Source organism: Lithobates pipiens, unplaced genomic scaffold, assembly GCF_037356315.1.
Source record: "Lithobates pipiens isolate NorthernLeopardFrog02 unplaced genomic scaffold, aLitPip1_a1.2 Scaffold_1, whole genome shotgun sequence".
In the NCBI taxonomy this organism is placed as follows: Eukaryota; Metazoa; Chordata; class Amphibia; order Anura; family Ranidae; genus Lithobates; species Lithobates pipiens.
This window is the reverse complement of record NW_027507685.1, coordinates 259,619,891-259,635,248: the sequence shown is the minus strand read 5'-3', so window position 1 is coordinate 259,635,248 and position 15,358 is coordinate 259,619,891. Positions and strand designations below refer to the sequence as shown.

General features: G+C 47.3%; 1 protein-coding gene across 3 annotated transcripts in view; it reads right to left on the bottom strand.

The window, feature by feature from the left end:
• LOC143986886 (protocadherin-11 X-linked-like) overlaps positions 1–15,358 on the bottom strand; it is a 2,116,396-nt gene that overhangs the window by 920,299 nt on the left and 1,180,739 nt on the right. The window lies entirely within an intron of this gene.

Sequence of the window (15,358 nt, the reverse complement as noted above, 5' to 3'; positions counted from 1 at the left end):
ATTTTATTATATTATTTATAGTATTAATATATATATATAAATAGATAGATAGATAGATAGATATTTATTATACATTTTTTTTATATTATTAGTAATGGCGGCAATCAGTGATTTTTATTGTGACTTCGGCATTATGGCGGACACATCGGACAATTTTGGCGCCTTTTTGGGACCATTCACATTTATACAGCGATCAGCGCAATTAAAAATGCATTGATTACTGTGTAACTGTGACTAGCAGTGAATTCGTTAACCACTAGGTGTGTACTAGGGAGTGATTTTAACTGTGGGGGGGGAGGGGCTGTGTGGGACACGTCACTGATCACCGCTCCCGATCACAGGGAGTTGTGATCAGCGTCCTGTAACTTGGCAGAACGGGGAGCTTCTGGTTTACATCAGCATCCCCTCGTTCTTCCTCACCGTGAGACGATTGCGGGTATACCCCCGCAGACATTGAGCCTGCGGGACCCGCAATCGCGCTCACAAAGCTCCCAGCGTTTACAAAATAGGGAATAGTTTTATGGCATTTTTATTAATATTTTTTTTTTTTACTAGTAATGGCGGCAATCAGCAATTTTTTTATTGCGACATTATGGCGGACACATCGGACATTTTTGCCCTGCGATGGCAGGGCGGCATTAAAGATTGGATGTACCTGTACGCCAATATGCCTTCCCGTGCCATTCTGCCGACGTATATCGGCGTGCGCTGGTCGGGAACTGGTTAACAACTTGCCTACCACCCCCCATAGCAGATTTACTGTAAGACCTTGTACACACGTTCGGACTTTCCGACAACCGAATCTGTCGGAGTTTGTCCGTCGGAGTTTGTCCGAAACTGTTGCATACACACGGTCGGACGAAGTTGTCGGAATGTCCGATCGTTCAGAACGTGATGACGTTATTTCGTTACGACGGGACTACGTTCAGGCTAGTAGCCAATAGCTTTGGTCTAGGAATTTGATCTGAGCATGCGTGGCACTTTGTCCGATCGGAATTCTCTACACATGATCGGACAAAGTCCGATCAGATCGTGTTGTTAGAAAATTTTATAGCCCAGCTCTAAAACTTTGTCGGTCGGATATTCCGACGGAAACAGGCCGGTGGAGCCCACCCACTGTCGGATTATCCGACAATGCGGTCCGATCGGACATTTCCCGTCGGAATGTCCGACCGTGTGTACAAGGGCTTACAGGGTGGCCCCGCTGCGCAGGGTCACGTATATACACGTATATATACAGGCTCTCCTCACTTAAAGAGGAAGTAAACCCTCTTTTAAAAAAAACGAGAGAAAAAAAAAACCCTGCAAGAAAAAGGCATAATGAGCTAGTATGCATTGCATACTAGCATACTATGCATAGCATACATTATGTAGTACTTACCTCAGATCGAAGCCCCCGCAGTGGTCATTGTCTCCCCCTCCGGCCACCGACATGTCGTCCCAGAGTCACTTCTGGGTATCGCGGCTCCGGCGCTGTGATTGGCCGATGACGTCACTCCGGCGCATGTGCGTGGGAGCCGCCAGTGACGGCACGGAGACTGCGGTTAACGGCACATAGGTGCCATTGCTTCAATTTTCCCCGGGTGCGCATGTGCCGATGACATTGGCACATTCAGGGGACAGGGGATATCTCCTAAACCAGTGGTCCCCAAACTTTTTGGCACCGGGGACCAGCGTAGTTGAAGAGAATTGTGCCAAGGCCCAGGGGGGTGTATGCGGCTTTTCGTGGGCAATTTATCGGGGCAATGGCTGGCGCTGGCGCTTCAATCATCCCGGCACCATCATTTATTAGATGTCAGGATGACTGAAGAGCATTATTTCTATTATTACATCGTAATATATAATAAAATAGTTCAACTCACCATAACGCAGAATGTGGCACTTGCCACGTCGCCTGGCACCAGATGCAGCTTGTCACTTGACACGTTGCTTGTCACGAGAAGCATTTTGTCCCTTGCCACGTCGCCTGGCACCAGATGCTTTTTTTGTCCCTTGCCATGTCACTTGCCACACGATGCAGCTTGTCTCCTGCCACGTCACTTGTCACCAGATGCAATTTGTCCCCTTGCCACGTTGCCTACCACCAGATGCGGATTGTCACTTGCCATGTCGCCTGCCTTCATATGCGGCTTGTCACTTGCCACGTCGTCTGCCACCAGATGCATTTTGTCCCTTGCCACGTCACCTGCCACCAGATGTGGATTGTCACTTGCCACATCCCCTGCCATCAGATGCAGCTTGTCATTTGCCACGTTGCCTGCCACCAGATGTGGATTGTCACCTGCCACCACATGAAAGTTGTCACTGCAGTGGTGGCAGCACAGGTGTGCACATTAGTTCAGACTTCAGAGGCAAGCCTGGACTAGTGGGTACTAAGGGAGCGGTAATGGGAGGGGGTGGGGCGCTGGTAGTGAGAGATGATCTCACCTGCCTCACCTCCAACAGTTTATCAGTGTTCTGCTGTGCTGTGTCGGCAGAGGAGCAGTAAAGCGGGTGGGCAGTGAGAGATGATGTCATCTCTCTGCTCCCCCCCGCCTCACCGCCAGCATTATAGCAGCCCCGCTGGAAGAGCGGCGATGCAGGCGGGTGGATGGAGGCGATCTCATCTCTCTGCTCGCTCGCCTCCGTATAGCGGCCCTGCTGTGAGCACAGAATAGAGGTGATGCGGGCGGGCGGTGAGAGATGATGTCATCTCTCTGCTCGCTCCGCCGCCGCTCATCAGAGACAGTGCAGCCTTTGCGGCCTTGCCTCAAGCAGGCCATGGCCCGGCAGTGGGCCGGGGCCCGGGGGGTTGATGACCCCCTGTCCTAAACCATGCAGGTTTAGGAGATATCCTGGGTAGCTACAGGTAAGCCTTAATATAGGATTACCTGTAGCATAAGGTTGTAAAATAGGGTTTACAACCACTTTAAAGCTTATGCAAACCCATCCATAAAACAGCTTCATTTCCGGCACGTGCCGGAAATGTAACACTCCCATTGGTTGTGCTCTCAACCAAACTATCAAAGCATCCAATGGCTGGGGTCATAACTGATCACATGTGCAGCGCCATGGCAGCTGTAGATTAAACAGAGGCCAAGATGGCAGCTGCCTTGGCTGAAAACAATAGGGGGGGGTTACTTACACTTTAACAACCAGGTTCCGTTCCAACGACCAGGTCGTTAACCACTTCCCGAACGCCTCACGACGATATTCATCGGCAGAAGGGCAAGTACAGGCAGAATCACGTACCTGTATGTTGCCCTTTAAGAAACGGCTTGCAGGCGGGCACCTGCGCCCGCTGGGAGCTTCGCGAGCGCGATTGCGGGTCCCGCGGGCTCAATGTCTGCGGGGGTATACCTGCGGTCGTCTCTCGGTGAGGAAGAATGGGGAGATGCTAATGTAAACAAGAAGCTCCCCGTTCTGCCTAGTAACAGGACACTGGTCACAGCTCCCTGTGATCGGGAGCGGTGATCAGTGATGTGTCACACACAGCCCCCCCCCCCCCACAGTTAGAATCAATCCCTAGGACACACCTAGTGGTTAACTAATTCACTGCCAATCACAGTTACACAGTAATCAATGCATTTTTAATTGCGCTGATCGCTGTATAAATGTGAATGGTCCCAAAAATGTGCCAAAATTGTCCCATGTGTCCGCCATAATGTCGCAGTCACAATAAAAATCGCTGATCACCGCCATTACTAATAATATAAAAAAAAATAGTATAATAAATATATATATATATTAATACTATAAATAATATAATAAAATATATATTAATAAAAATGGCAAAAAACTATCCCCTATTTTGTAAACGCTTTTGTACATTTCTGCACACAAACCAATCAATAAATGCTTATTGCAATTTTTTTACCAAAAATATGTAGAAAAATACATATCAGCCTAAACTGAAGGAAAATTTTTTATTTTTTTATATATATATATTTTTTTTGGGGATATTTATTATAGCAAAAAGTAAAAAAATAATGCGTTTTTTTCAAAACTGTCGCACTTTTTTGTTTATAGCGCAAAAAATAAAATAATACCACCAAAAGAAAGCTCTATTTGTGGGGGAAAAAGGGACGTCAATTTTGTTTGGGTGCCACATCGCACGTCCGCGCAATTGTCATTTAAAGCGACGCAGCGCCAAATCGCAAAAAGTGCTCTGGTCTTTGGCCAGCAAAATGGTCCGGGGCTGAAAGTGGTTAAACGAGGAGCCACATGTCAATATTTTAAGCATTCTAATCTTGACTTCTGTCTTAGGACTAGCGGGCCAATCGGGTCTCAGGATCCACTTCCTGTTCGGCCGGGAGGAGAAGCCCCGGCTCTTCTCTTGGCTGGAGGGAGGAGCAGCAGCCCTACCCCTCGTCCTCGATCCGTCTCCCATGGGGGAGGGTATGGGGTGGCGGCTGCGCAACTAAGGGGGGTTTGTTTGCCACCCCCCCCAAAAAAAAAGATATTGAGCACCAGCCGCCACTGCTGCTAACAGTACATTTGCTGCTAGCACACCTCCCAACTTTTGGAGATGGGAATGAGGGACACCTATTAGCAAAAGTGGGTAGGCATAGGACACGCCCCCTTGTCACGCCCCCCTGTCATGCCCCCTTAAAGAAGAATTATACAAAAAAAATAGCTTTTTTTTTTTTACAAATGCAGCAATTTAGGAATCAGATGAAAGGTTTAGCGCTGGGAAACACTTTTTGAAAGATAACAAATGCGTTTCATATACAACTATATGGATCAGACCAAAATGAAGGACAAATGAAGAGAAAAGAGGGGCAGAGGGAATTTCTTCCAAATCCGGGACAGTCCCTCGAAATCCGGGACAGTCCCTCGAAATTCGGGACAGTCCCTCAAAATCCAGGACAGTCCCTCGAAATCCGGGACAGTCCCTCGAAATCTGGGACTGTCCCTGGAAATCTGGGACAGTCCCTCCAAATCCGGGACAGTTGGGAGCTATGTGCTAGAGGGTGTCACAGTCAGGCACTGCAACATACCCATACGTAGTGGCGAAGTTCCATGTTTTTGGCCGTGCGTGAGCACCCCCTGCTGACCTGTGTAGCACGTATGTGAACAATTAAAAAAATTGCCCCGCACAGCAAGTGGTTAAAATACTTTTTTTTTTTTTCATTCTTTGTTGCAACTCAGTGCTGCTGATCTCCTGCAGCTTCTATTCAGCCGCTTCCTGTCTACATGGACTCCAGCGAAGACTGCATGGCGTCGGTCAGGGTGGGCTTCCTGAGGGTGACAATGACAAACCACGTCTGTGGAATGTGTGATGAAATGGCCACTTGCATACTTACCATTATTATGGCCCCAGATCCTGGGACACTCTTAGGGCCGGTTTACACAGCGGGCGATGCGAGGCGACACGACTCGCCTCGCCTCGCTCCCGCAAGTCGCCCCCGTTCTGTACAATGGAACCGTTCTGAGAGGAGCGACTCGAGTCGCTCCGACTCAGAAAAAAGGTTCCTGTACTACTTTCGGGCGACCTCGGGGGCGACTTGCATTGACTTCTATACAGAAGTCCTCTGCAAGTCGCCGCTGAGGTCGCCGCAGGTCGCCGCGCCTGCAGTGTGAACCGGCCCTTAAAGTGATATTTTTATTTTTTTCTAAATAACAAACATGTCTATACTTACCTTCTTTGTAATGGTTTTGTACAGAGCAGCCCCCGATCCTCCTCTTCTCGGGTCCCCCGCCAGCACTCCTGGCCCCTTCCGCCTGACAAGTGCCTCCAAAGCAAGCAGCTTGCAATTAGGGCACCTATGCAGGCGCGCTCCAGAGCCGCTGCTCTTCGTGTCCATTCAGAGGCGGAGCCATGGCCCGGCCCCCCCCTCCTCCTCTCTCTCCTCATTGGCTCACTGGCTGTGATTGACAATGGATCCCGCTACTGTCTCAGTCAATGAAGAGGGAGGAGCATCGCTGGATTGAGAGGCTGCTTAGGTAATTAGTGGTGGGGCCGGGACAAGGGGCGGCTGCTCTGGTCACTGTAGTATCATGTGAGGTGTGGAGGTGGGGGTGCAACTCCAGGAGATTGGGGAGATTTGGGTTGGGAGGGGGACTTTAGAGGGTGGCAGAGGATACCAACTGTTCTAATACGGGGAAATTAGGGGTGTGTGTTAGAAATGGATTTTTGGGGGATGTGTGGGGGGGGGGGCGGGGGAAGAGGATTTGTAATAGGAGGGGGGATTTGGGGGTTTGTGCTAGAAAAGGTGATAAGGTAGAAAAGGGATGGAAATTGTGCTAGGGGAGGGGATTTTTGGGCAGGGGGAGGGTATTTGTGCTAGCAGGGATGATTGGGAACTATCTATGCTAGGAGGGGAGATTTGGGGGGTGGAAGGGGGTAGGAATTGTTTTAGGAGGGGAAAATAGGGGTTTCTGTTTGGATTAGTGATTCGGGGGGATTTGTTTTGGGAGGGATGGGGGAAGAGGATTTGTGATAGGAGAGGGGATTTGGGCGTTTATGCTAGAAGAGATGATAAGATAGAAAAGGGATGGAAATTGTGCTAGGAGGGGATTTTTTTTGGTGGGGGGGGGAAGGATTTGTGTTAGCAGGGGTGATTGGGAGCTATCTATGCTGGGAGGGGGAATTTTTTTTGGGGGGGGCAGATTTTAGGAATTGTTTTAGGAGAGAGACATAGGGGTGTGTATTAGGAATAGTGATTTGGGGAGATTTGTGTTGGGAGGGATGGGGGAAGAGGATTTGTGTTAGAAGGGGGAATTTGGGTGTTTGTGCTAGAAGAGGTATTATGGTAGAGGAAGGAGGGAACTTGTGCTAGGAGGGGATTTTTTTTTGGGGGGGGGGGAGCTATCTATGCTAGGAGGGGGAATTTGGGGGGAGGCAGGGGGTAGGATTTTTTTTTTTTTAGGAGGGGAAAACAGGGGTCTGTGTTAGGAATAGTGATTTGGGGGGATTTGTGTTGGGAGGGATGAGGGAAGAGGATTTGTGCTAGGAGGGGGGATTTGGGGGTATGTGGTATTATGAGATATTATGGTAGAGGAGGGAGGGAACTTGTGCTAGGAGGGGATTTTTTTTTAGGGGGGGGGGAGGATTTGTGATAGCAGGGATGATTGAGGGTCATTTATTATAAGAGAGGAAATTTAGGGAGGGTTTGTGCTAGGAGGGGGGGGGGGGGGGTTGGAAGGGGATTTGTGCTTTGAGAGTACATTTGAGGGGTAGAGGATTTGTGCTGGGGGGTGTGATTTTTTTAGGGGGGGTATTTGAACTTGGAGGGGGGATGGGGCAAAAATTAGTGCTGGCAGGGGAGATTTGTACTGGGAGGAGGGGGAATTTTTGCTTAGGGGTTAAACATGCAGATTAGTGCTCAATTTTTTTGTGGGGGGGGGGGGGGGTTTCTGACAAATAATGCTTATATATCTTGGTGGGGCACTGTTTGGTATGTTTGCCCTGTCCCGGCACTGAGTATTGGGGGGGGGGGGGGGGGAGGGGGTTGATGCATAGAATGCATTGAAGTTACAGAAATCTACAGTCTTTCCCACCACTTTGACTCCGCCCCCCATGGTCCGCATTTGTCCCTCTATTTTTTAAATGCCAACTTTATATATATATTTTCTATCTTTTGTATGTTCATTTGGCAGTGGGTGTGTCGAGCAAACATATGTAGGTATAGGACGCCCCCCCATCCCCCCACCCCCCGTCAAGCCCCCTTTAAGGTGAATTATACAAAAAAAAAAAATTGTACCCACAAATGTTTTTTTTTTTTTTTTTTTTTACCTCTACTATTCCTTTATATTGGCTTTTGGAATGTATAAAGGCAACAATTCTGAAATTGGGTGAAAGATTTAGCCCTGGAAAACACTTTCTGAAAGATAAAAATTGCATTTTATATACAACTATATAGATCAGGCCAAAATGAGTAAAGAATGAGGAGGGAAGAAGGACAGGGGGACTTTGTTCCAAATCCGGGACGTTCGCTCAAAATCCGGGACAGTCCCTCAAAATCCGGGACGGTCCCTCGAAATCCGGGACGGTCCCTCGAAATCCGGGACGGTCCCTCGAAATCCGGGACGGTCCCTCGAAATCCGGGACGGTCCCTCGAAATCCGGGACGGTCCCTCGAAATCCGTGACGGTCCCTCGAAATCCGGGACGGTCCCTCGAAATCCGGGACAGTCCATTGAAATCCGTGACAGTCCCACGAAATCCGGGACGTTCGCTCAAAATCCGGGACAGTCCCTTAAAATCCGGGACGGTCCCTCTAAATCCGTGACGGTCCATCGAAATCCAGGACAGTCCCGCGAAATCCAGGACAGTCCCGCGAAATCCGGGACAGTCCCTCGAAATCCGGGACAGTCCCGCGAAATCCGGGACAGTCCCTCGAAATCCGGGACGGTTGGGAGCTATGTCTATGGTTAAGTTAGAATCATCCACACCCCATAATAATTGGCAGATTTTATGTAAGGATTTGTTGTTCATCTGATGCTGCCTTAAGAATCATCCGATGCGACGAGTTTAGCTGCAAATTGTTTTTAGCTGCGTTTTTTTTTTTGCTTCTAAACCTCTCGGCTGTTTCCACGAGTCTCCTGACATTTTCTAGAAGTCCAAAACAAAAGTTGTGAGGAATCTGATATTAAGGGTCACATCTCCAATTTCACACGGCTAAAAAGACCAGAGCATAAAAAGTCACACATCTAAAAAGGCGCCCTTTCCGGGGGTTTGTTTATGTCTCAAGTCTGCGCCGAGCATCATCAAGTTCTCCGAGGAAGACGCCGAATCCGCTGCCCATCAAAATATGTACAAAATGTGCACATAAGCAGGAAAAAAAAGAAAGAAAAAACAGCCAGCCTACGCTACCGAAAGACCGACGCTGTCTTCCATCAGTTTATTTTTCGGTGGGATATCTTTAACTACTTCCCTCCCAGGCCAATTCTGCCATTTCTCTACTACTTTTGCAAAAAAATTACCCAGAACCCCCAAACTCTCTCTCTCTCTCTATATATATATATATATATATATATATATATATATATATATATATATATATATATATATATATATACAGATATATATCTATAGTCCATGGTGTGCAGGCAGTGAGGAGAGTATGTGCTGTAACCTCTAACAACCAATCAGTAAACAGTAATGATGTGCAGTAATCTGTAAAAACCAATCAGTGAGCAGTAATGATGTACAGTAATCTCTAGCAACCAATCAACAAGCAGAAACCATGTGCTGTAACCTCTAGCAACTAATCAGTGAGCTATAATCTGTACTGTAACTTCTAGCAACCAGTCAGTGAACGGTAATGATGCACTGTAACCTCTGGCAACCAATCGCTGCCTGGTCTGGTTCAGTAAATGGATTTTGAGTCTAGCTGCTATTTATTGTACATCTCAGAGCAGGTGGAGAGCGAAACTGTATGGAGGGGGAGGCAAGAAAATGTTTGTCCAGGGTCCAATTAATATTAAAGACGGTGATGGTGTGGTCCAAACATTATTTACATATGGGGGCGCCACCTACGTATGCATTTGCTTCTGCTTGCGAGCACGAGGGGACGGGACATATATGGCAGGCACGCGTGCGCGTCCATGGTGTGTCCCCAGAGCTGATGCACGTGGCCGGCGGGCGCGATGTCCGCCGGGCACCTGAGATCGCTCCTGACAAAGCCAGAACGGGGATCTGTGTGTGTAAACACACAATTCCCGGTTCTGTCAGGGGAGTAGAGGCAGATTGTGTGTTCCTACTAAGTAGGAACAGCAATATGACTCCTCCCCCAGTCAGTCCTATCCCCCCACAGTTAGAACACACAGTGAGGGAACGCATTTAACCCCTTGATCGTCCCCTAGTGTTAACCCCTTCCCTGCCAGGGACATTTATACAGTAATCGGTGGCTATTTTTAGCTCTGATCGCTGTATAAATGTCAATGGTCCCAAAAAAGTATCCAAAGTGTCCGCAATGTCGCAGTCACAATAAAAAAATGCAGATCGCCAACCATTACTAGTAAAATAATAATAAAAAAATGCCATAAATCTATCCCCTATTTTATAGACGCTATGACTTTTGCGCAAACCAATCAATATACGTTTATTGCGATTTTTTTTTTTTTTTTTACAAAAATTTTTTAAAATACATATCCGCCTAAAGACTGATGAAGATTTTTTTTAGTTTTTTTGTTATTTTTGGATATTTATTATAGCAATAAGTACAAAATATTGTGTTTTTTTTTTTTTTGTTTTTTTAAATTGTCGCTCTTCTTTTTTTTATAGTGCAAAAGGGTGATGAAATACCACCCAAGGAATCTATTTGTGGGGAAGAAAAAAGGACATACATTTTGTTCGGGTACAACGTCGCGCGACCGCTCGCAATTGTCAATTAAAGGGACGCAGCGCCGAATCGCAAAAAAAAAAAAATGGCCTGGTCATTGAGCAGCCAAAATCTTCCTGGGGCCGAAGCGGTTAAATACAACATGGATTAGGAATAAACCATACTTATTCCTAACACAAGCGATAATTTTAGAATTTTCATAGGATTTCAATCGCTTGAAAATGTAGAAAATTGGGCGGGCTAAATTTTAATTTACTGTATCCATTTTTTTTTTTTTTTTTTTTTTAGAAGATACAATTTTAAATATTTTTAATTTATTTTCTTGCCTAATTAATTGGAGTTCTTTTCCTAGATGAGAACTGCAAAAAATACCATCTTTTTATATATATATATATATATATATATATATATATATATATACTGATGAACAATTAAATCATACTAGAGATCAATTGAATTTATTCATACAAATTTAGAAAGAATTTGCAGGTGAGTTATTGCTGGAAATGGACATTTCTAAAGGAGAGGAGACGATGCTCACAGAAGCAGCCGGCATACATGCGGAAGAATGTCTTTTAGCTACAATGTAAACAATATATTGAGAAAATACTGGAAATGTGTCATAAATAAGCATTACGGGAAGTGTGATGATATTATACACAATCTCATATTTTATTTATTTTTTAATCACAATTATAGCTTCTTCCCAGCATTGAGGAGTTGACATTTTCATGCATAGGTATCCCCCACATCTGATTTTCTGCTTTTACATTCAGAAGTATGAGTATGTAAGGGTGAGGGATGGCTCAATGCTTTATTTATTTATTTTTTTTTTTTTTTTTTTTTTTTTTTTTTTTGGGGGTGGGGGGGGGGGGTTATTTATTTTATTATTATTATAATTATTATTATTATTATTATTATTATTATTATTATTATATATAAATTATATATATATATATATATATATATATATATAGATATAGATATAGATATATATATATATTATTTTACAGTTTCTCCTTAATGAGACATCATGGATCTAATAGAATCTGGGTCACGGCACCCAAAGAAAAAAAAAAAATCCAGATGCCCCCCCCAACATCCAGTGAAGCTGGTGATATGGGGACGCAGAAGTGATATTTTACACATTGTTTCCAGCCCTGGTCAGCAAGAAAAAGGCACTGGCCTACCCAACAGCACCGACCATGGTTGTTTTGGGCCTGTCGATGGGAGAGCCAAGCCCAGGAAGCATGGCAGGGGAATACATAGCCACCCGGTCTCTTCCATCTGACAGTCGGCAGTCGGGAATACACACACACTCCTGGAGGCTCTTTATTACCCCCTTTTTTTTTTTTTTTTCAAGGTTAAAAAGTTCTGCATCTCATCCTGATAGTGGAGTGGTGGTGGTGTTACAGGACACTGTGCAGACACACACAGTGCCTGTATTCCATGGTCTGTTCAGCTGAAAGCAGGCTGTGCTTGAGCAGGGGGTGTGTTCAAAAGGCAGACTAAGATTGGTTAGGCGGATGTGTTCCAGAAGCAGGCCGTGATTGGTCAGGGGGGTGCGTTCAAGATGCAGGCTAAGATTGGTCAGGCGGATGTGTTCAAGAAGCAGGCTGTGATTGACAGCGGGTGTGTGGCAGAGGCGGGCTGGGATTAGTCAGGGTGTGCTTTCAAGAGGCAGACTGTGATTGGTCAGGGGGTGTGTTCAAGAGGAAGGCTGTGATTGGGATGGGGTGTGTGGCATAGGCAGGCTGTGATTGGTCAGGGGGATGTATTCAAGGGGCAGATTGATTGGGGGTGTGATTGGTCAAGGGGTGTGTTCAAGAAGCAGGCTGTGATTGGAAAGGGTTGTGCATCAGAGGCAGGCTGTGATTGGTCAGGGATGTTCAGGAGGAAGGCTGTGGTTGGGAGATGGTGTGTGCCAGAGGAAAGCTGTGATTGCTCAAGGATGTGTTCAAGAGGTAGGCTGTAATTGGTCAGGGGGTGTTTTCAAGAAGAAGGTTGTGATTGGTCACAAGGTGCTTTCAAGAGGCAGGCTTTGAGTGGTTAGGGGCTGTATTCAAGATGCAGGCTGCAATTGGTCAGGGGTGCATTCAGGAGGAAGGTTGAGGTTGGGAGGGGTGTGTGCCAGAGGAAGGCTGTGATTGGTCAAGGATGTGTTCAAGAGGCAGACTGTAATTGGACAGGGGCTGTTTTCAAGAGGCAGGCTGTGATTGGTCAGGGGGTATTTTCAAGAGGCAGGTTATGATTGGTCACAAGGTGCTTTCAAGGGGCAGGCTGTGATTGGTTAGGGGCTGTATTCAAGAGGTAGGCTGTAATTGGTCAGGGGGTGTGTTCAGGAGGCAGGCTGTGATTGGGAGATGGTGTGTGCCAGAGGCAGGCTGTATTTGGTCAGGGATGTGTTCAAGAGGCAAGTTTTGATTGGTCAGGGGGTGTTTTTAAGAGGCAGGCTGTGATTGGTCAGGAGTGTGTTCAATAGGAAGTCTGTGATTGGTAGAGGGGTGTGTTCGAGTGGCAGGCTGTGATTGATCAAAGGGGCTGTTCAAGAAGAAGGTTGTAATTGGCCAGGGGGTGTTTTCAAGTGGCAGGCTATGATTGGCCGGGGAGGGGGGGGGTGTTTTCAAGAGGCAGGCTGGGATTGGTCGGGGGGGGGTGTTTTCAAGAGGCAGGCTGGGATTGGTCGGGGGCTGTGTTCAAAAGGCAGGATGTGATTGGTCAGGGGGTGTGTGCCAGAGGCAGGGTATGATTGGTCAGAGGGTGTGTTCAAGAGGCAGGCTGTGATTGATAGGGGGTTTGTGTGGTCAGTTTAGAACATGAAAGATCGGTGACCTGCAGGATCTTCTGGTGGAAGTACATGAAAATAATAGAGACTTTGATTTATAAAATACACATAGAAAAAAATAATAATAATAGGGTAACATACACTGTAATGCTATTGGTTCATTATTGCTTAGCACTGTGACATAATATATCATCAGAGAAAGAGATTTCTTCCTGTTTTGGTTACAGTTTTAACACATGTCGCATATTGATCGGTAATTGTTTGCCGCAATCATGACCATTTGTCTGGTGAGAGAGATTCTGGGCCTACTCGAGCGCCCGGACGACCCGCCATTCAAGTGGTCCCGGAATCGCTCTCACCAGACAAATCGCGGGAGCCCCTGCAACAAGGCAGATACTAAATGGCATTTGTGTGCACAGACGCAAACCTCTGAATCACGCGGGCGTCGCGGTGTCATCGCGGGAGCCGGGTGAAAAATTGAAAGGCTGCTGCGGGGACGGGGGGATGGACGGGGGGGGGGGGCGGACATCATTCTTCTGCTCCCGACACCGGATCGCCGCGTTCCTTTGCATACACTTATCAGATCCCCTTTCAGCTCGCGGCCCGATTCCTTTTCTCTGTCAGCGCTAAACTATGATTCAGCGTCAAAAAAAGGGCGGCTTTATTGCTAAAATTTATCATAATAGAAGAGGATTAGAGCTCCGCCGGTACAATGATGTTGTCAGCGGTGCGTTTTTGGCACAGCAGGAGGAGACAGAGTCAGCGGAGAGGAAAAAAAAAAAGAAAAGAAAAGAAAAGAATGGTTCATCAGCCTGCTACAAACAGCAAAAGAATACTAAGCGTTATCATTGTGGACGCCGGCCTTGTTTACCGCTGAACTGCCGCGCAGCATTCCCAGACACCATTCTGAGAGCCGGCCTGGAAATCGCCAATAAGCGAGGTCCCCCCCTCCCCCCACCTCCGATGGGAACGTGATAGGTTGTTATCAATTGCTACCACTAAAATCACAAAATCGATTGTTATTTTTAGCCCAATTTCCTGCGATGGTTAAAGAGGGGAAATAAAGCCCGTCATCCGCCGGTGTGGAAATAATGTGTGTGGGAGCACAGGGTTTTTTTATTTTTTTCCTGGTTCAGGCCTGATGGCAATTTTAAAGCAGGAGGGGTACTTGCAGACTGATACCACTTTGTTAATGGCCCTGCCCAACCAAAAGTTAAAGCCCCATTACACAGTATCTTCTATTTCTTAAGGACTTTATTTGAGTGCCAGGTCTGTACACCCGCTGTACCCATTATGAGGGATTCCCACCATCCCTGTACTGAGTTCCCAGGTCTGTACACCCACTGTGCTGATTATGAGGGGTTCCCACCATCCCTGTGCTGAGTTTCTGGGTATATAGACCTGCTGGTCCCACTATGAGGGGTTCCCACCATGCCTGTGCTGAGTTCCCAGGTCTGTACACCAGATGTGCCCATTATGAGGGCTTTCCACCATCCCCGTCCTGATTTCCGGGGTCTGCACACCTGATGTGCCCATTATGAGGGGTTCCCTCCATCCCTGTGCTGAGTTCCTAGGTTTGTAGACCTGATGTGCCCATTAGGAGGGCTTCTCACCATTCCTGTCCCACATTCTTGGGTCTGTACACCCACTTTGACCATTATGAGGGGTTCCCACCATCCATGTGCTGAGTTTCGGGGTCTGTACGCCTGCTGTGCCCATTATGAAGGGTTCCCACCATCCCTGTGCTGAGTTCCCGGGTCTGTACACCTGCTGTGCCCATTATGAGGGGTTCCCACCATCCCTGTGCTGAGTTCCCTGGTCTGTACACCCGCTGTGCCCATTATGAAGGGTTCCCACCATCTGTGCTGAGTTCCCGGGTCTGTACACCCGCTGTGCCCATTATGAGGGGTTCCCACCATCCCTGTGCTGAGTTCCCGGGTCTGTACCCCTGCTGTGCCCATTATGAGGGGTTCCCACCATCCCTATGCTGAGTTCCCGGGTCTGTACACCCGCTGTGCCCGTTATGAGGGGTTCTCACCATCCCTGTGCTGAGTTCCCGGGTCTGTACACCCGCTGTGCCCATTATGAGGGGTTCCCACCATCCCTGTACTGAGTTCCCGGGTCTGTACCCCTGCTGTGCCCATTATGAGGGGTTCCCACCATCCCTGTGCTGAGTTCCCGGGTCTGTACACCCGCTGTGCCCATTATGAGGGGTTCCCACCATCCCTGTACTGAGTTCCCGGGTCTGTACCCCTGCTGTGCCCATTATGAGGGGTTCCCACCATCCCTATGCTGAGTTCCCGGGTC